The 17278-nt window shown below is 39.5% G+C and overlaps 5 non-coding genes across 5 annotated transcripts; all 5 read left to right on the top strand.

The window, feature by feature from the left end:
* The first annotated feature begins 1859 nt into the window (after positions 1-1859).
* TRNAT-CGU (transfer RNA threonine (anticodon CGU)) lies at positions 1860-1932 on the top strand. Its single transcript has one exon. It is a non-coding gene; the product is annotated as a tRNA-Thr (tRNA).
* Positions 1933-7535: 5603 nt separating this feature from the next.
* Positions 7536-7608, top strand: TRNAT-CGU (transfer RNA threonine (anticodon CGU)). Its single transcript has one exon. It is a non-coding gene; the product is annotated as a tRNA-Thr (tRNA).
* Positions 7609-10890: 3282 nt separating this feature from the next.
* TRNAA-AGC (transfer RNA alanine (anticodon AGC)) lies at positions 10891-10963 on the top strand. The gene has a single exon. It is a non-coding gene; the product is annotated as a tRNA-Ala (tRNA).
* Positions 10964-11538: 575 nt separating this feature from the next.
* On the top strand, positions 11539-11611 carry TRNAT-CGU (transfer RNA threonine (anticodon CGU)). The gene has a single exon. It is a non-coding gene; the product is annotated as a tRNA-Thr (tRNA).
* A 5168-nt stretch (positions 11612-16779) lies between these two features.
* On the top strand, positions 16780-16852 carry TRNAT-CGU (transfer RNA threonine (anticodon CGU)). Its single transcript has one exon. It is a non-coding gene; the product is annotated as a tRNA-Thr (tRNA).
* Positions 16853-17278: the final 426 nt, after the last annotated feature.

The raw sequence follows: 17278 nt of genomic DNA, 5'->3' as shown, positions 1-17278 counted from the left end.
TCTTAATCTCAGGGTCGTGGGTTCGAGCCCCACGTCGGGCGAAAATGAGTAATTTTTGCTGGACTCTCATAATCTGGTGATTATTCTTGCATTAGACATGCAATAACTATCAAAAATGGTATCTCCCTTGGTTTCTCATTGGTGGGAAATTTAACTTCAAGATTAGGTAGGGTATGAGTCTAGATGAACACACCACAATATCACTCATATTCGAGTAGTAAACAGGCCAACCTGAACTGTAAAACATCCCATAAGTAGAGGTAAGGCATAAGTTAGGAGTGAACTGAACACTGTTATGGGCAATTGGACTGCAAATAAAGTGTGGAAGGCAGTGAGGTTACTTTTTTCATGTTATGCAGATTAAACACACAGGGGAATTAGCTCAAATGGTAGAGCGCTCACTTAGCATGCGAGAGGTAGCGGGATCGATGCCCGCATTCTCCATTATAAAATGTGCATACATTTTATTTTTAACTTGTCATTGCCCATGGTCATTGCAGAGTAAGAACAGAAAAATCACAGATGGCTTTCAAATATGGTCTCATTATAACAACTAAAGTGGTTTAATAAAAAGGGTTCAGGTATTCTTTAGCATGTGAGAGGAATTTGAATTCTTATGCAATCTCAAAATGAAGTTCTCACAACTTCCGTTTTCATTTTCTCTTATTTTTTTTGACACTCTGTCCTCTGAAGGATGTATAAATCTGGCTTTCCTTGCAAAACAAGAGTAGAGGAATATCCAGGATTTGATTTTTTTCACAAAAATGGATTGGTCTGCATACTGTCTTAAGGAGGGAGCCCGGCTAGCTCAGTCGGTAGAGCATGAGACTCTTAATCTCAGGGTCGTGAGTTTAAGCCCCACGTTGGGCGAAAAGGAGTAATTTTTGCCTGAATATTGCATTGACTCTCATAATATGGTGAATATTCTTGCATTAGACATGCAATAACTATCAGAAATGGTATCTCCCTTGGTTTCTCATTGGTGGGAAATTTAACTTCAAGATTAGCTAGGGTATGAGTCTAGATGAACACAGCGCAATATCACTCATATTCGAGTAGTAAACAGGCCAACCTGAACTGTAAAACATCCCATAAGTGGAGGTAAGGCATAAGTTAGGAGTGAACTGAACACTGTTATGGGCAATTGGACTTCAAATAAAGTGTGGAACGCAGTAAGGTTACTTTTTTCATGTTATGCAGATTAAACACACAGGGGAATTAGCTCAAATAGTAAAGCGCTCGCTTATCATGCGCGAGGTAGCGGGCTCGATGCCCGCATTCTCCATTATAAAATTTGCATACATTTTATTTTTAACTTGTCATTGCCAAGGTCATTGCAGAGTAAGAACAGAAAAATCACAGATGGCTTTCAAATATGGTCTCATTATAACAACTAAAGTGGTTTAATCAAAAGGGTTCAGGTATTCTTTAGCATATGAGAGGAATTTGAATTCTTATGCAATCTCAAAATGAAGTTTTCACAACTTCCATTTTCATTTTCTCTTATTTTTTTTGACACTCTGTCCTCTGAAGGATGTATAAATCAGGCTTTCCTTGCAAAACAAGAGTAGAGGAATATCCAGGATTTGATTTTTTTCACAAAAAGGGATTGGTCTGCATACTGTCTTAAGGAGGGAGCCCGGCTAGCTCAGCCGGTAGAGCATGAGACTCTTAATCTCAGGGTCGTGGGTTCGAGCCCCACGTTGGGCGAAAACGAGTGATTTTTGCCTGAATATTGCATTGACTCTCATAATATGGAGATTAATTTTGCATTAGACCTGCAATAACTCCCAAAAATTGTCCAGGAATGGATTTCCTTCATAAAAAATGATTAGTCTGCATACCATCTTGAAGTGGGAGCCCGGCTAGCTCAGTCGGTAGAGCATGAGACTCGTAATCTCAGGGTCGTGGGTTCGAGCCCCACGTTGGGCGAAAATGAGTTATTTTTGCTGGACTCTCATAATCTGGTGATTATTCTTGCATTAGACATGCAATAACTATCAAAAATGGTATCTCCCTTGGTTTCTCATTGGTGGGAAATTTAACTTCAAGATTAGGTAGGGTATGAGTCTAGATGAACACACCACAATATCACTCATATTCGAGTAGTAAACAGGCCAACCTGAACTGTAAAACATCCCATAAGTGGAGGTAAGGCATAAGTTAGGAGTGAACTGAACACTGTTATGGGCAATTGGACTTCAAATAAAGTGTGGAAGGCAGTGAGGTTACTTTTTTCATGTTATGCAGATTAAACACACAGGGGAATTAGCTCAAATGGTAGAGCGCTCGCTTAGCATGCGAGAGGTAGTGGGATCGATGCCCGCATTCTCCATTATAAAATTTGCATACATTTTATTTTTAACTTGTCATTGCCCATGGTCATTGCAGAGTAAGAACAGAAAAATCACAGATGGCTTTCAAATATGGTCTCATTATAACAACTAAAGTGGTTTAATCAAAAGGGTTCAGGTATTCTTTAGCATGTGAGAGGAATTTGAATTCTTATGCAATCTCAAAATGAAGTTCTCACAACTTCCGTTTTCATTTTCTCTTATTTTTTTTGACACTCTGTCCTCTGAAGGATGTATAAAACTGGCTTTCCTTGCAAAACAAGAGTAGAGGAATATCCAGGATTTGATTTTTTTCACAAAAAGGGATTGGTCTGCATACTGTCTTAAGGAAGGAGCCAGGCTAGCTCAGTCGGTAGAGCATGAGACTCTTAATCTCATGGTCATGGGTTCGAGCCCCACGTTGGGCGAAAACGAGTAATTTTTTCCTAAATATTGCATTGACTCTCATAATATGGAGATTAATCTTGCATTAGACCTGCAATAACTCCCAAAAATTGTCCAGGAATGGATTTCCTTCATAAAAAATGATTAGTCTGCATACCATCTTGAAGTGGGAGCCCGGCTAGCTCAGTCGGTAGAGCATGAGACTCTTAATCTCAGGGTCGTGGGTTCGAGCCCCACGTTGGGCGAAAATGAGTAATTTTTGCTGGATTATTGCATTGACTCTCATAATCTGGTGAATATTCTTGCATTAGACATGCAATAACTATCAGAAATGGTATCTCCCTTGGTTTCTCATTGGTGGGAAATTTAACTTCAAGATTAGCTAGGGTATGAGTCTAGATGAACACAGCGCAATATCACTCATATTCGAGTAGTAAACAGGCCAACCTGAACTGTAAAACATCCCATAAGTGGAGGTAAGGCATAAGTTAGGAGTGAACTGAACACTGTTATGGGCAATTGGACTTCAAATAAAGTGTGGAACGCAGTAAGGTTACTTTTTTCATGTTATGCAGATTAAACACACAGGGGAATTAGCTCAAATAGTAAAGCGCTCGCTTAGCATGCAAGAGGTAGCGGGCTTGATGCCCGCATTCTCCATTATAAAATTTGCATACATTTTATTTTTAACTTGTCATTGCCAAGGTCATTGCAGAGTAAGAACAGAAAAATCACAGATGGCTTTCAAATATGGTCTCATTATAACAACTAAAGTGGTTTAATCAAAAGGGTTCAGGTATTCTTTAGCATGTGAGAGGAATTTGAATTCTTATGCAATCTCAAAATGAAGTTCTCACAACTTCCATTTTCATTTTCTCTTATTTTTTTGGACACTCTGTCCTCTGAAGGATGTATAAATCTGGCTTTCCTTGCAAAACAAGAGTAGAGGAATATCCAGGATTTGTTTTTTTTCACAAAAAGGGATTGGTCTGCATACTGTCTTAAGGAGGGAGCCCGGCTAGCTCAGCCGGTAGAGCATGAGACTCTTAATCTCAGGGTCGTGGGTTCGAGTCCCACGTTGGGCGAAAATGAGTAATTTTTGCTGGATTATTGCATTGACTCTCATAATCTGGTGAATATTCTTGCATTAGACATGCAATAACTATCAGAAATGGTATCTCCCTTGGTTTCTCATTGGTGGGAAATTTAACTTCAAGATTAGCTAGGGTATGAGTCTAGATGAACACAGCGCAATATCACTCATATTCGAGTAGTAAACAGGCCAACCTGAACTGTAAAACATCCCATAAGTGGAGGTAAGGCATACATTAGGAGTGAACTGAACACTGTTATGGGCAATTGGACTTCAAATAAAGTGTGGAACGCAGTAAGGTTACTTTTTTCATGTTATGCAGATTAAACACACAGGGGAATTAGCTCAAATAGTAAAGAGCTTGCTTAGCATGCAAGAGGTAGCGGGCTTGATGCCCGCATTCTCCATTATAAAATTTGCATACATTTTATTTTTAACTTGTCATTGCCAAGGTCATTGCAGAGTAAGAACAGAAAAATCACAGATGGCTTTCAAATATGGTCTCATTATAACAACTAAAGTGGTTTAATCAAAAGCGTTCAGGTATTCTTTAGCATGTGAGAGGAATTTGAATTCTTATGCAATCTCAAAATGAAGTTCTCACAACTTCCATTTTCATTTTCTCTTATTTTTTTGGACACTCTGTCCTCTGAAGGATGTATAAATCTGGCTTTCCTTACAAAACAAGAGTAGAGGAATATCCAGGATTTGATTTTTTTCACAAAAAGGGATTGGTCTGCATACTGTTTTAAGGAGGGAGCCCGGCTAGCTCAGCCGGTAGAGCATGAGACTCTTAATCTCAGGGTCGTGGGTTCGAGCCCCACGTTGGGCGAAAATGAGTAATTTTTGCTGGATTATTGCATTGACTCTCATAATCTGGTGAATATTCTTGCATTAGACATGCAATAACTATCAGAAATGGTATCTCCCTTGGTTTCTCATTGGTGGGAAATTTAACTTCAAGATTAGGTAGGGTATGAGTCTAGATGAACACACCACAATATCACTCATATTCGAGTAGTAAACAGGCCAACCTGAACTGTAAAACATCCCATAAGTGGAGGTAAGGCATAAGTTAGGAGTGAACTGAACACTGTTATGGGCAATTGGACTGCAAATAAAGTGTGGAAGGCAGTGAGGTTACTTTTTTCATGTTATGCAAATTAAACACACAGGGGAATTAGCTCAAATGGTAGAGCGCTCGCTTAGCATGCGAGAGGTAGCGGGATCGATGCCCGCATTCTCCATTATAAAATTTGCATGCATTTTATTTTTAACTTGTCATTGCCCATGGTCATTGCAGAGTAAGAACAGAAAAATCACAGATGGCTTTCAAATATGGTCTCATTATAACAACTAAAGTGGTTTAATAAAAAGGGTTCAGGTATTCTTTAGCATGTGAGAGGAATTTGAATTCTTATGCAATCTCAAAATGAAGTTCTCACAACTTCCGTTTTCATTTTCTCTTATTTTTTTTGACACTCTGTCCTCTGAAGGATGTATAAATCTGGCTTTCCTTGCAAAACAAGAGTAGAGGAATATCCAGGATTTGATTTTTTTCACAATAAAAAATGATTAGTCTGCATACCATCTTGAAGTGGCAGCCCGGCTAACTCAGTCGGTAGAGCATGAAACTTTTAATCTCAGGGTCGTGGGTTCGAGCTCCACGTTGGGCGAAAATGAGTAATTTTTGCTGGACTCTCATAATCTGGTGATTATTCTTGCATTAGACATGCAATAACTATCAAAAATGGTATCTCCCTTGGTTTCTCATTGGTGGGAAATTTAACTTCAAGATTAGGTAGGGTATGAGTCTAGATGAACACACCACAATATCACTCATATTCGAGTAGTAAACAGGCCAACCTGAACTGTAAAACATCCCATAAGTGGAGGTAAGGCATAAGTTAGGAGTGAACTGAACACTGTTATGGGCAATTGGACTTCAAATAAAGTGTGGAAGGCAGTAAGGTTACTTTTTTCATGTTATGCAGATTAAACACACAGGGGAATTAGCTCAAATGGTAGAGCGCTCGCTTAGCATGCGAGAGGTAGCGGGATCGATGCCCGCATTCTCCATTATAAAATTTGCATACATTTTATTTTTAACTTGTCATTGCCCATGGTCATTGCAGAGTAAGAACAGAAAAATCACAGATGGCTTTCAAATATGGTCTCATTATAACAACTAAAGTGGTTTAATCAAAAGGGATCAGATATTCTTTAGCATGTGAGAGGAATTTGAATTCTTATGCAATCTCAAAATGAAGTTCTCACAACTTCCATTTTCATTTTCTCTTATTTTTTTTGACACTCTGTCCTCTGAAGGATGTATAAATCTGGCTTTCCTTGCAAAACAAGAGTAGAGGAATATCCAGGATTTGATTTTTTTCACAAAAAGGGATTGGTCTGCATACTATCTTAAGGAGGGAGCCCGGCTAGCTCAGTCGGTAGAGCATGAGACTCTTAATCTCAGGGTCGTGGGTTCGAGCCCCACGTTGGGCGAAAACGAGTAATTTTTGCCTGAATATTGCATTGACTCTCATAATATGGAGATTAATCTTGCATTAGACCTGCAATAACTCCCAAAAATTGTCCAGGAATGGATTTCCTTCATAAAAATGATTAGTCTGCATACCATCTTGAAGTGGCAGCCCGGCTAGCTCAGTCGGTAGAGCATGAGACTTTTAATCTCAGGGTCGTGGGTTCGAGCTCCACGTTGGGCGAAAATGAGTAATTTTTGCTGGACTCTCATAATCTGGTGATTATTCTTGCATTAGACATGCAATAACTATCAAAAATGGTATCTCCCTTGGTTTCTCATTGGTGGGAAATTTAACTTCATGATTAGGTAGGGTATGAGTCTAGATGAACACACCACAATATCACTCATATTCGAGTAGTAAACAGGCCAACCTGAACTGTAAAACATCCCATAAGTGGAGGTAAGGCATAAGTTAGGAGTGAACTGAACCCTGTTATGGGCAATTGGACTTCAAATAAAGTGTGGAAGGCAGTGAGGTTACTTTTTTCATGTTATGCAGATTAAACACACAGGGGAATTAGCTCAAATGGTAGAGCGCTCGCTTAGCATGTGAGAGGTAGCGGGATCGATGCCCGCATTCTCCATTATAAAATTTGCATACATTTTATTTTTAACTTGTCATTGCCCATGGTCATTGCAGAGTAAGAACAGAAAAATCACAGATGGCTTTCAAATATGGTCTCATTATAACAACTAAAGTGGTTTAATCAAAAGGGTTCAGATATTCTTTAGCATGTGAGAGGAATTTGAATTCTTATGCAATCTCAAAATGAAGTTCTCACAACTTCCATTTTCATTTTCTCTTATTTTTTTTGACACTCTGTCCTCTGAAGGATGTATAAATCTGGCTTTCCTTGCAAAACAAGAGTAGAGGAATATCCAGGATTTGATTTTTTTCACAAAAAGGGATTGGTCTGCATACTGTCTTAAGGAGGGAGCCCGGCTAGCTCAGTCGGTAGAGCATGAGACTCTTAATCTCAGGGTCGTGGGTTCGAGCCCCACGTTGGGCGAAAACGAGTAATTTTTGCCTGAATATTGCATTGACTCTCATAATATGGAGATTAATCTTGCATTAGACCTGCAATAACTCCCAAAAATTGTCCAGGAATGGATTTCCTTCATAAAAAATGATTAGTCTGCATACCATCTTGAAGTGGGAGCCTGGCTAGCTCAGTCGGTAGAGCATGAGACTCGTAATCTCAGGGTCGTGGGTTCGAGCCCCACGTCGGGCGAAAATGAGAAATTTTTGCTGGACTCTCATATTCTGGTGATTATTCTTGCATTAGATATGCAATAACTATCAAAAATGGTATCTCCCTTGGTTTCTCATTGGTGGGAAATTTAACTTCAAGATTAGGTAGGGTATGAGTCTAGATGAACACACCACAATACCACTCATATTCGAGTAGTAAACAGGCCAACCTGAACTGTAAAACATCCCATAAGTGGAGGTAAGGCATAAGTTAGGAGTGAACTGAACACTGTTATGGGCAATTGGACTGCAAATAAAGTGTGGAAGGCAGTGAGGTTACTTTTTTCATGTTATGCAGATTAAACACACAGGGGAATTAGCTCAAATGGTAGAGCGCTCGCTTAGCATGCGAGAGGTAGCGGGATCGATGCCTGCATTCTACATTATAAAATTTGCATACATTTTATTTTTAACTTGTCATTGCCCATGGTCATTGCAGAGTAAGAACAGAAAAATCACAGATGGCTTTCAAATATGGTCTCATTATAACAACTAAAGTGGTTTAATCAAAAGGGTTCAGGTATTCTTTAGCATGTGAGAGGAATTTGAATTCTTATGCAATCTCAAAATGAAGTTCTCACAACTTCCATTTTCATTTTCTCTTATTTTTTTTGACACTCTGTCCTCTGAAGGATGTAAAAATCTGGCTTTCCTTGCAAAACAAGAGTAGAGGAATATCCAGGATTTGATTTTTTTCACAAAAAGGGATTGGTCTGCATACTGTCTTAAGGCGGGAGCCCGGCTAGCTCAGTCGGTAGAGCATGAGACTCTTAATCTCAGGGTCGTGGGTTCGAGCCCCACGTTGGGCGAAAACGAGTAATTTTTTCCTAAATATTGCATTGACTCTCATAATATGGAGATTAATCTTGCATTAGACCTGCAATAACTCCCAAAAATTGTCCAGGAATGGATTTCCTTCATAAAAAATGATTAGTCTGCATACCATCTTGAAGTGGGAGCCCGGCTAGCTCAGTCGGTAGAGCATGAGACTCTTAATCTCAGGGTTGTGGGTTCGAGCCCCACGTTGGGCGAAAATGAGTAATTTTTGCTGGATTATTGCATTGACTCTCATAATCTGGTGAATATTCTTGCATTAGACATGCAATAACTATCAGAAATGGTATCTCCCTTGGTTTCTCATTGGTGGGAAATTTAACTTCAAGATTAGCTAGGGTATGAGTCTAGATGAACACAGCACAATATCACTCATATTCGAGTATTAAACAGGCCAACCTGAACTGTAAAACATCCCATAAGTGGAGGTAAGGCATAAGTTAGGAGTGAACTGAACACTGTTATGGGCACTCGGACTTCAAATAAAGTGTGGAACTCAGTAAGGTTACTTTTTTCATGTTATGCAGATTAAACACACAGGGGAATTAGCTCAAATAGTAAAGAGCTCGCTTAGCATGCAAGAGGTAGCGGGCTTGATGCCCGCATTCTCCATTATAAAATTTGCATACATTTTATTTTTAACTTGTCATTGCCAAGGTCATTGCAGAGTAAGAACAGAAAAATCACAGATGGCTTTCAAATATGGTCTCATTATAACAACTAAAGTGGTTTAATCAAAAGGGTTCAGGTATTCTTTAGCATGTGAGAGGAATTTGAATTCTTATGCAATCTCAAAATGAAGTTCTCACAACTTCCATTTTCATTTTCTCTTATATTTTTGGACACTCTGTCCTCTGAAGGATGTATAAATCTGGCTTTCCTTGCAAAACAAGAGTAGAGGAATATCCAGGATTTGATTTTTTTCACAAAAAGGGATTGGTCTGCATACTGTCTTAAGGAGGGAGCCCGGCTAGCTCAGTCGGTAGAGCATGAGACTCTTAATCTCAGGGTCGTGGGTTCGAGCCCCACGTTGGGCGAAAATGAGTAATTTTTGCTGGATTATTGCATTGACTCTCATAATCTGGTGAATATTCTTGCATTAGACATGCAATAACTATCAGAAATGGTATCTCCCTTGGTTTCTCATTGGTGGGAAATTTAACTTCAAGATTAGCTAGGGTATGAGTCTAGATGAACACAGCGCAATATCACTCATATTCGAGTAGTAAACAGGCCAACCTGAACTGTAAAACATCCCATAAGTGGAGGTAAGGCATAAGTTAGGAGTGAACTGAACACTGTTATGGGCAATTGGACTTCAAATAAAGTGTGGAACGCAGTAAGGTTACTTTTTTCATGTTATGCAGATTAAACACACAGGGGAATTAGCTCAAATAGTAAAGCGCTCGCTTATCATGCGCGAGGTAGCGGGCTCGATGCCCGCATTCTCCATTATAAAATTTGCATACATTTTATTTTTAACTTGTCATTGCCAAGGTCATTGCAGAGTAAGAACAGAAAAATCACAGATGGCTTTCAAATATGGTCTCATTATAACAACTAAAGTGGTTTAATAAAAAGGGTTCAGGTATTCTTTAGCATGTGAGAGGAATTTGAATTCTTATGCAATCTCAAAATGAAGTTCTCACAACTTCCGTTTTCATTTTCTCTTATTTTTTTTGACACTCTGTCCTCTGAAGGATGTATAAATCTGGCTTTCCTTGCAAAACAAGAGTAGAGGAATATCCAGGATTTGATTTTTTTCACAAAAAGGGATTGGTCTGCATACTGTCTTAAGGAGGGAGCCCGGCTAGCTCAGTCGGTAGAGCATGAGACTCTTAATCTCAGGGTCGTGGGTTCGAGCCCCACGTTGGGCGAAAACGAGTAATTTTTGCCTGAATATTGCATTGACTCTCATAATATGGAGATTAATCTTGCATTAGACCTGCAATAACTCCCAAAAATTGTCCAGGACTGGATTTCCTTCATAAAAATGATTAGTCTGCATACCATCTTGAAGTGGCAGCCCGGCTAGCTCAGTCGGTAGAGCATGAGACTTTTAATCTCAGGGTCGTGGGTTCAAGCTCCACGTTGGGCGAAAATGAGTAATTTTTGCTGGACTCTCATAATCTGGTGATTATTCTTGCATTAGACATGCAATAACTATCAAAAATGGTATCTCCCTTGGTTTCTCATTGGTGGGAAATTTAACTTCAAGATTAGGTAGGGTATGAGTCTAGATGAACACACCACAATATCACTCATATTCGAGTAGTAAACAGGCCAACCTGAACTGTAAAACATCCCATAAGTGGAGGTAAGGCATAAGTTAGGAGTGAACTGAACTCTGTTATGGGCAATTGGACTTCAAATAAAGTGTGGAAGGCAGTGAGGTTACTTTTTTCATGTTATGCAGATTAAACACACAGGGGAATTAGCTCAAATGGTAGAGCGCTCGCTTAGCATGCGAGAGGTAGCGGGATCGATACCCGCATTCTCCATTATAAAATTTGCATACATTTTATTTTTAACTTGTCATTGCCCATGGTCATTGCAGAGTAAGAACAGAAAAATCACAGATGGCTTTCAAATATGGTCTCATTATAACAACTAAAGTGGTTTAATCAAAAGGGTTCAGATATTCTTTAGCATGTGAGAGGAATTTGAATTCTTATGCAATCTCAAAATGAAGTTCTCACAACTTCCATTTTCATTTTCTCTTATTTTTTTTGACACTCTGTCCTCTGAAGGATGTATAAATCTGGCTTTCCTTGCAAAACAAGAGTAGAGGAATATCCAGGATTTGATTTTTTTCACAAAAAGGGATTGGTCTGCATACTGTCTTAAGGAGGGAGCCCGGCTAGCTCAGTCGGTAGAGCATGAGACTCTTAATCTCAGGGTCGTGGGTTCGAGCCCCACGTTGGGCGAAAACGAGTAATTTTTGCCTGAATATTGCATTGACTCTCATAATATGGAGATTAATCTTGCATTAGACCTGCAATAACTCCCAAAAATTGTCCAGGACTGGATTTCCTTCATAAAAAATGATTAGTCTGCATACCATCTTGAAGTGGGAGCCTGGCTAGCTCAGTCGGTAGAGCATGAGACTCGTAATCTCAGGGTCGTGGGTTTGAGCCCCACGTCGGGCGAAAATGAGAAATTTTTGCTGGACTCTCATATTCTGGTGATTATTCTTGCATTAGACATGCAATAACTATCAAAAATGGTATCTCCCTTGGTTTCTCATTGGTGGGAAATTTAACTTCAAGATTAGGTAGGGTATGAGTCTAGATGAACACACCACAATATCACTCATATTCGAGTAGTAAACAGGCCAACCTGAACTGTAAAACATCCCATAAGTGGAGGTAAGGCATAAGTTAGGAGTGAACTGAACACTGTTATGGGCAATTGGACTGCAAATAAAGTGTGGAACTCAGTAAGGTTACTTTTTTCATGTTATGCAGATTAAACACACAGGGGAATTAGCTCAAATGGTAGAGCGCTCGCTTAGCATGCGAGAGGTAGCGGGATCGATGCCCGCATTCTCCATTATAAAATTTGCAAACATTTTATTTTTAACTTGTCATTGCCCATGGTCATTGCAGAGTAAGAACAGAAAAATCACAGATGGCTTTAAAATATGGTCTCATTATAACAACTAAAGTGGTTTAATAAAAAGGGTTCAGGTATTCTTTAGCATGTGAGAGGAATTTGAATTCTTATGCAATCTCAAAATGAAGTTCTCACAACTTCCGTTTTCATTTTCTCTTATTTTTTTTGACACTCTGTCCTCTGAAGGATGTATAAATCTGGCTTTCCTTGCAAAACAAGAGTAGAGGAATATCCAGGATTTGATTTTTTTCACAAAAAGGGATTGGTCTGCATACTGTCTTAAGGAGGGAGCCCGGCTAGCTCAGTCGGTAGAGCATGAGACTCTTAATCTCAGGGTCGTGGGTTCGAGCCCCACGTTGGGCGAAAACGAGTAATTTTTGCCTGAATATTGCATTGACTCTCATAATATGGAGATTAATCTTGCATTAGACCTGCAATAACTCCCAAAAATTGTCCAGGACTGGATTTCCTTCATAAAAATGATTAGTCTGCATACCATCTTGAAGTGGCAGCCCGGCTAGCTCAGTCGGTAGAGCATGAGACTTTTAATCTCAGGGTCGTGGGTTCGAGCTCCACGTTGGGCGAAAATGAGTAATTTTTGCTGGACTCTCATAATCTGGTGATTATTCTTGCATTAGACATGCAATACCTATCAAAAATGGTATCTCCCTTGGTTTCTCATTGGTGGGAAATTTAACTTCAAGATTAGGTAGGGTATGAGTCTAGATGAACACACCACAATATCACTCATATTCGAGTAGTAAACAGGCCAACCTGAACTGTAAAACATCCCATAAGTGGAGGTAAGGCATAAGTTAGGAGTGAACTGAACACTGTTATGGGCAATTGGACTGCAAATAAAGTGTGGAAGGCAGTGAGGTTACTTTTTTCATGTTATGCAAATTAAACACACAGGGGAATTAGCTCAAATGGTAGAGCGCTCGCTTAGCATGCGAGATGTAGCGGGATCGATGCCCGCATTCTCCATTATAAAATTTGCATACATTTTATTTTTAACTTGTCATTGCCCATGGTCATTGCAAAGTAAGAACAGAAAAATCACAGATGGCTTTCAAATATGGTCTCATTATAACAACTAAAGTGGTTTAATAAAAAGGGTTCAGGTATTCTTTAGCATGTGAGAGGAATTTGAATTCTTATGCAATCTCAAAATGAAGTTCTCACAACTTCCGTTTTCATTTTCTCTTATTTTTTTTGACACTCTGTCCTCTGAAGGATGTATAAATCTGGCTTTCCTTGCAAAACAAGAGTAGAGGAATATCCAGGATTTGATTTTTTTCACAAAAAGGGATTGGTCTGCATACTGTCTTAAGGAGGGAGCCGGGCTAGCTCAGTCGGTAGAGCATGAGACTCTTAATCTCAGGGTCGTGGGTTCGAGCCCCACGTTGGGCGAAAATGAGTAATTTTTGCTGGACTCTCATAATCTGGTGATTATTCTTGCATTAGACATGCAATAACTCCCAAAAATTGTCCAGGACTGGATTTCCTTCATAAAAAATGATTAGTCTGCATACCATCTTGAAGTGGCAGCCCGGCTAACTCAGTCGGTAGAGCATGAGACTTTTAATCTCAGGGTCGTGGGTTCGAGCTCCACGTTGGGCGAAAATGAGTAATTTTTGCTGGACTCTCATAATCTGGTGATTATTCTTGCATTAGACATGCAATAACTATCAAAAATGGTATCTCCCTTGGTTTCTCATTGGTGGGAAATTTAACTTCAAGATTAGGTAGGTTATGAGTCTAGATGAACACACCACAATATCACTCATATTCGAGTAGTAAACAGGCCAACCTGAACTGTAAAACATCCCATAAGTGGAGGTAAGGCATAAGTTAGGAGTGAACTGAACACTGTTATGGGCAATTGGACTTCAAATAAAGTGTGGAAGGCAGTGAGGTTACTTTTTTCATGTTATGCAGATTAAACACACAGGGGAATTAGCTCAAATGGTAGAGCGCTCGCTTAGCATGCGAGAGGTAGCGGGATCGATGCCCGCATTCTCCATTATAAAATTTGCATACATTTTATTTTTAACTTGCCATTGCCCATGGTCATTGCAGAGTAAGAACAGAAAAATCACAGATGGCTTTCAAATATGGTCTCATTATAACAACTAAAGTGGTTTAATCAAAAGGGATCAGATATTCTTTAGCATGTGAGAGGAATTTGAATTCTTATGCAATCTCAAAATGAAGTTCTCACAACTTCCATTTTCATTTTCTCTTATTTTTTTTGACACTCTGTCCTCTGAAGGATGTATAAATCTGGCTTTCCTTGCAAAACAAGAGTAGAGGAATATCCAGGATTTGATTTTTTTCACAAAAAGGGATTGGTCTGCATACTATCTTAAGGAGGGAGCCCGGCTAGCTCAGTCGGTAGAGCATGAGACTCTTAATCTCAGGGTCGTGGGTTCGAGCCCCACGTTGGGCGAAAACGAGTAATTTTTGCCTGAATATTGCATTGACTCTCATAATATGGAGATTAATCTTGCATTAGACCTGCAATAACTCCCAAAAATTGTCCAGGAATGGATTTCCTTTATAAAAAATGATTAGTCTGCATACCATCTTGAAGTGGGAGCCTGGCTAGCTCAGTCGGTAGAGCATGAGACTCTTAATCTCAGGGTCGTGGGTTCGATCCCCACTTCGGGCGAAAATGAGTAATTTTTGCTGGACTCTCATAATCTGGTGATTATTCTTGCATTAGACATGCAATAACTATCAAAAATGGTATCTCCCTTGGTTTCTCATTGGTGGGAAATTTAACTTCAAGATTAGGTAGGGTATGAGTCTAGATGAACACACCACAATATCACTCATATTCGAGTAGTAAACAGGCCAACCTGAACTGTAAAACATCCCATAAGTGGAGGTAAGGCATAAGTTAGGAGTGAACTGAACACTGTTATGGGCAATTGGACTGCAAATAAAGTGTGGAAGGCAGTGAGGTTACTTTTTTCATGTTATGCAGATTAAACACACAGGGGAATTAGCTCAAATGGTAGAGCGCTCGCTTAGCAAGCGAGAGGTAGCGGGATTGATGCCCGCATTCTCCATTATAAAATTTGCATACATTTTATTTTTAACTTGTCATTGCCCATGGTCATTGCAGAGTAAGAACAGAAAAATCACAGATGGCTTTAAAATATGGTCTCATTATAACAACTAAAGTTGTTTAATAAAAAGGGTTCAGGTATTCTTTAGCATGTGAGAGGAATTTGAATTCTTATGCAATCTCAAAATGAAGTTCTCACAACTTCCGTTTTCATTTTCTCTTATTTTTTTTGACACTCTGTCCTCTGAAGGATGTATAAATCTGGCTTTCCTTGCAAAACAAGAGTAGAGGAATATCCAGGATTTGATTTTTTTCACAAAAAGGGATTGGTCTGCATACTGTCTTAAGGAGGGAGCCCGGCTAGCTCAGTCGGTAGAGCATGAGACTCTTAATCTCAGGGTCGTGGGTTCGAGCCCCACGTTGGGCGAAAACGAGAAATTTTTGCCTGAATATTGCATTGACTCTCATAATATGGAGATTAATCTTGCATTAGACCTGCAATAACTCCCAAAAATTGTCCAGGACTGGATTTCCTTCATAAAAATGATTAGTCTGCATACCATCTTGAAGTGGCAGCCCGGCTAGCTCAGTCGGTAGAGCATGAGACTTTTAATCTCAGGGTCGTGGGTTCGAGCTCCACGTTGGGCGAAAATGAGTAATTTTTGCTGGGCTCTCATAATCTGGTGATTATTCTTGCATTAGACATGCAATAACTATCAAAAATGGTATCTCCCTTGGTTTCTCATTGGTGGGAAATTTAACTTCAAGATTAGGTAGGGTATGAGTCTAGATGAACACACCACAATATCACTCATATTCGAGTAGTAAACAGGCCAACCTGAACTGTAAAACATCCCATAAGTGGAGGTAAGGCATAAGTTAGGAGTGAACTGAACTCTGTTATGGGCAATTGGACTTCAAATAAAGTGTGGAAGGCAGTGAGGTTACTTTTTTCATGTTATGCAGATTAAACACACAGGGGAATTAGCTCAAATGGTAGAGCGCTCGCTTAGCATGCGAGAGGTAGCGGGATCGATGCCCGCATTCTCCATTATAATATTTGCATACATTTTATTTTTAACTTGTCATTGCCCATGGTCATTGCAGAGTAAGAACAGAAAAATCACAGATGGCTTTCAAATATGGTCTCATTATAACAACTAAAGTGGTTTAATCAAAAGGGTTCAGATATTCTTTAGCATGTGAGAGGAATTTGAATTCTTATGCAATCTCAAAATGAAGTTCTCACAACTTCCATTTTCATTTTCTCTTATTTTTTTTGACACTCTGTCCTCTGAAGGATGTATAAATCTGGCTTTCCTTGCAAAACAAGAGTAGAGGAATATCCAGGATTTGATTTTTTTCACAAAAAGGGATTGGTCTGCATACTGTCTTAAGGAGGGAGCCCGGCTAGCTCAGTCGGTAGAGCATGAGACTCTTAATCTCAGGGTCGTGGGTTCGAGCCCCACGTTGGGCGAAAACGAGTAATTTTTGCCTGAATATTGCATTGACTCTCATAATATGGAGATTAATCTTGCATTAGACCTGCAATAACTCCCAAAAATTGTCCAGGAATGGATTTCCTTCATAAAAAATGATTAGTCTGCATACCATCTTGAAGCGGGAGCCTGGCTAGGTCAGTCGGTAGAGCATGAGACTCGTAATCTCAGGGTCGTGGGTTCGAGCCCCACGTCGGGCGAAAATGAGAAATTTTTGCTGGACTCTCATATTCTGGTGATTATTCTTGCATTAGATATGCAATAACTATCAAAAATGGTATCTCCCTTGGTTTCTCATTGGTGGGAAATTTAACTTCAAGATTAGGTAGGGTATGAGTCTAGATGAACACACCACAATACCACTCATATTCGAGTAGTAAACAGGCCAACCTGAACTGTAAAACATCCCATAAGTGGAGGTAAGGCATAAGTTAGGAGTGAACTGAACACTGTTATGGGCAATTGGACTGCAAATAAAGTGTGGAAGGCAGTGAGGTTACTTTTTTCATGTTATGCAGATTAAACACACAGGGGAATTAGCTCAAATGGTAGAGCGCTCGCTTAGCATGCGAGAGGTAGCGGGATCGATGCCCGCATTCTCCATTATAAAATTTGCATACATTTTA

This window comes from Lissotriton vulgaris, chromosome 1_1, assembly GCF_964263255.1.
Source record: "Lissotriton vulgaris chromosome 1_1, aLisVul1.2, whole genome shotgun sequence".
In the NCBI taxonomy this organism is placed as follows: Eukaryota; Metazoa; Chordata; class Amphibia; order Caudata; family Salamandridae; genus Lissotriton; species Lissotriton vulgaris.
Note: the sequence above shows the minus strand (reverse complement) of the source record. Positions and strands in the feature narration are given on the sequence as shown.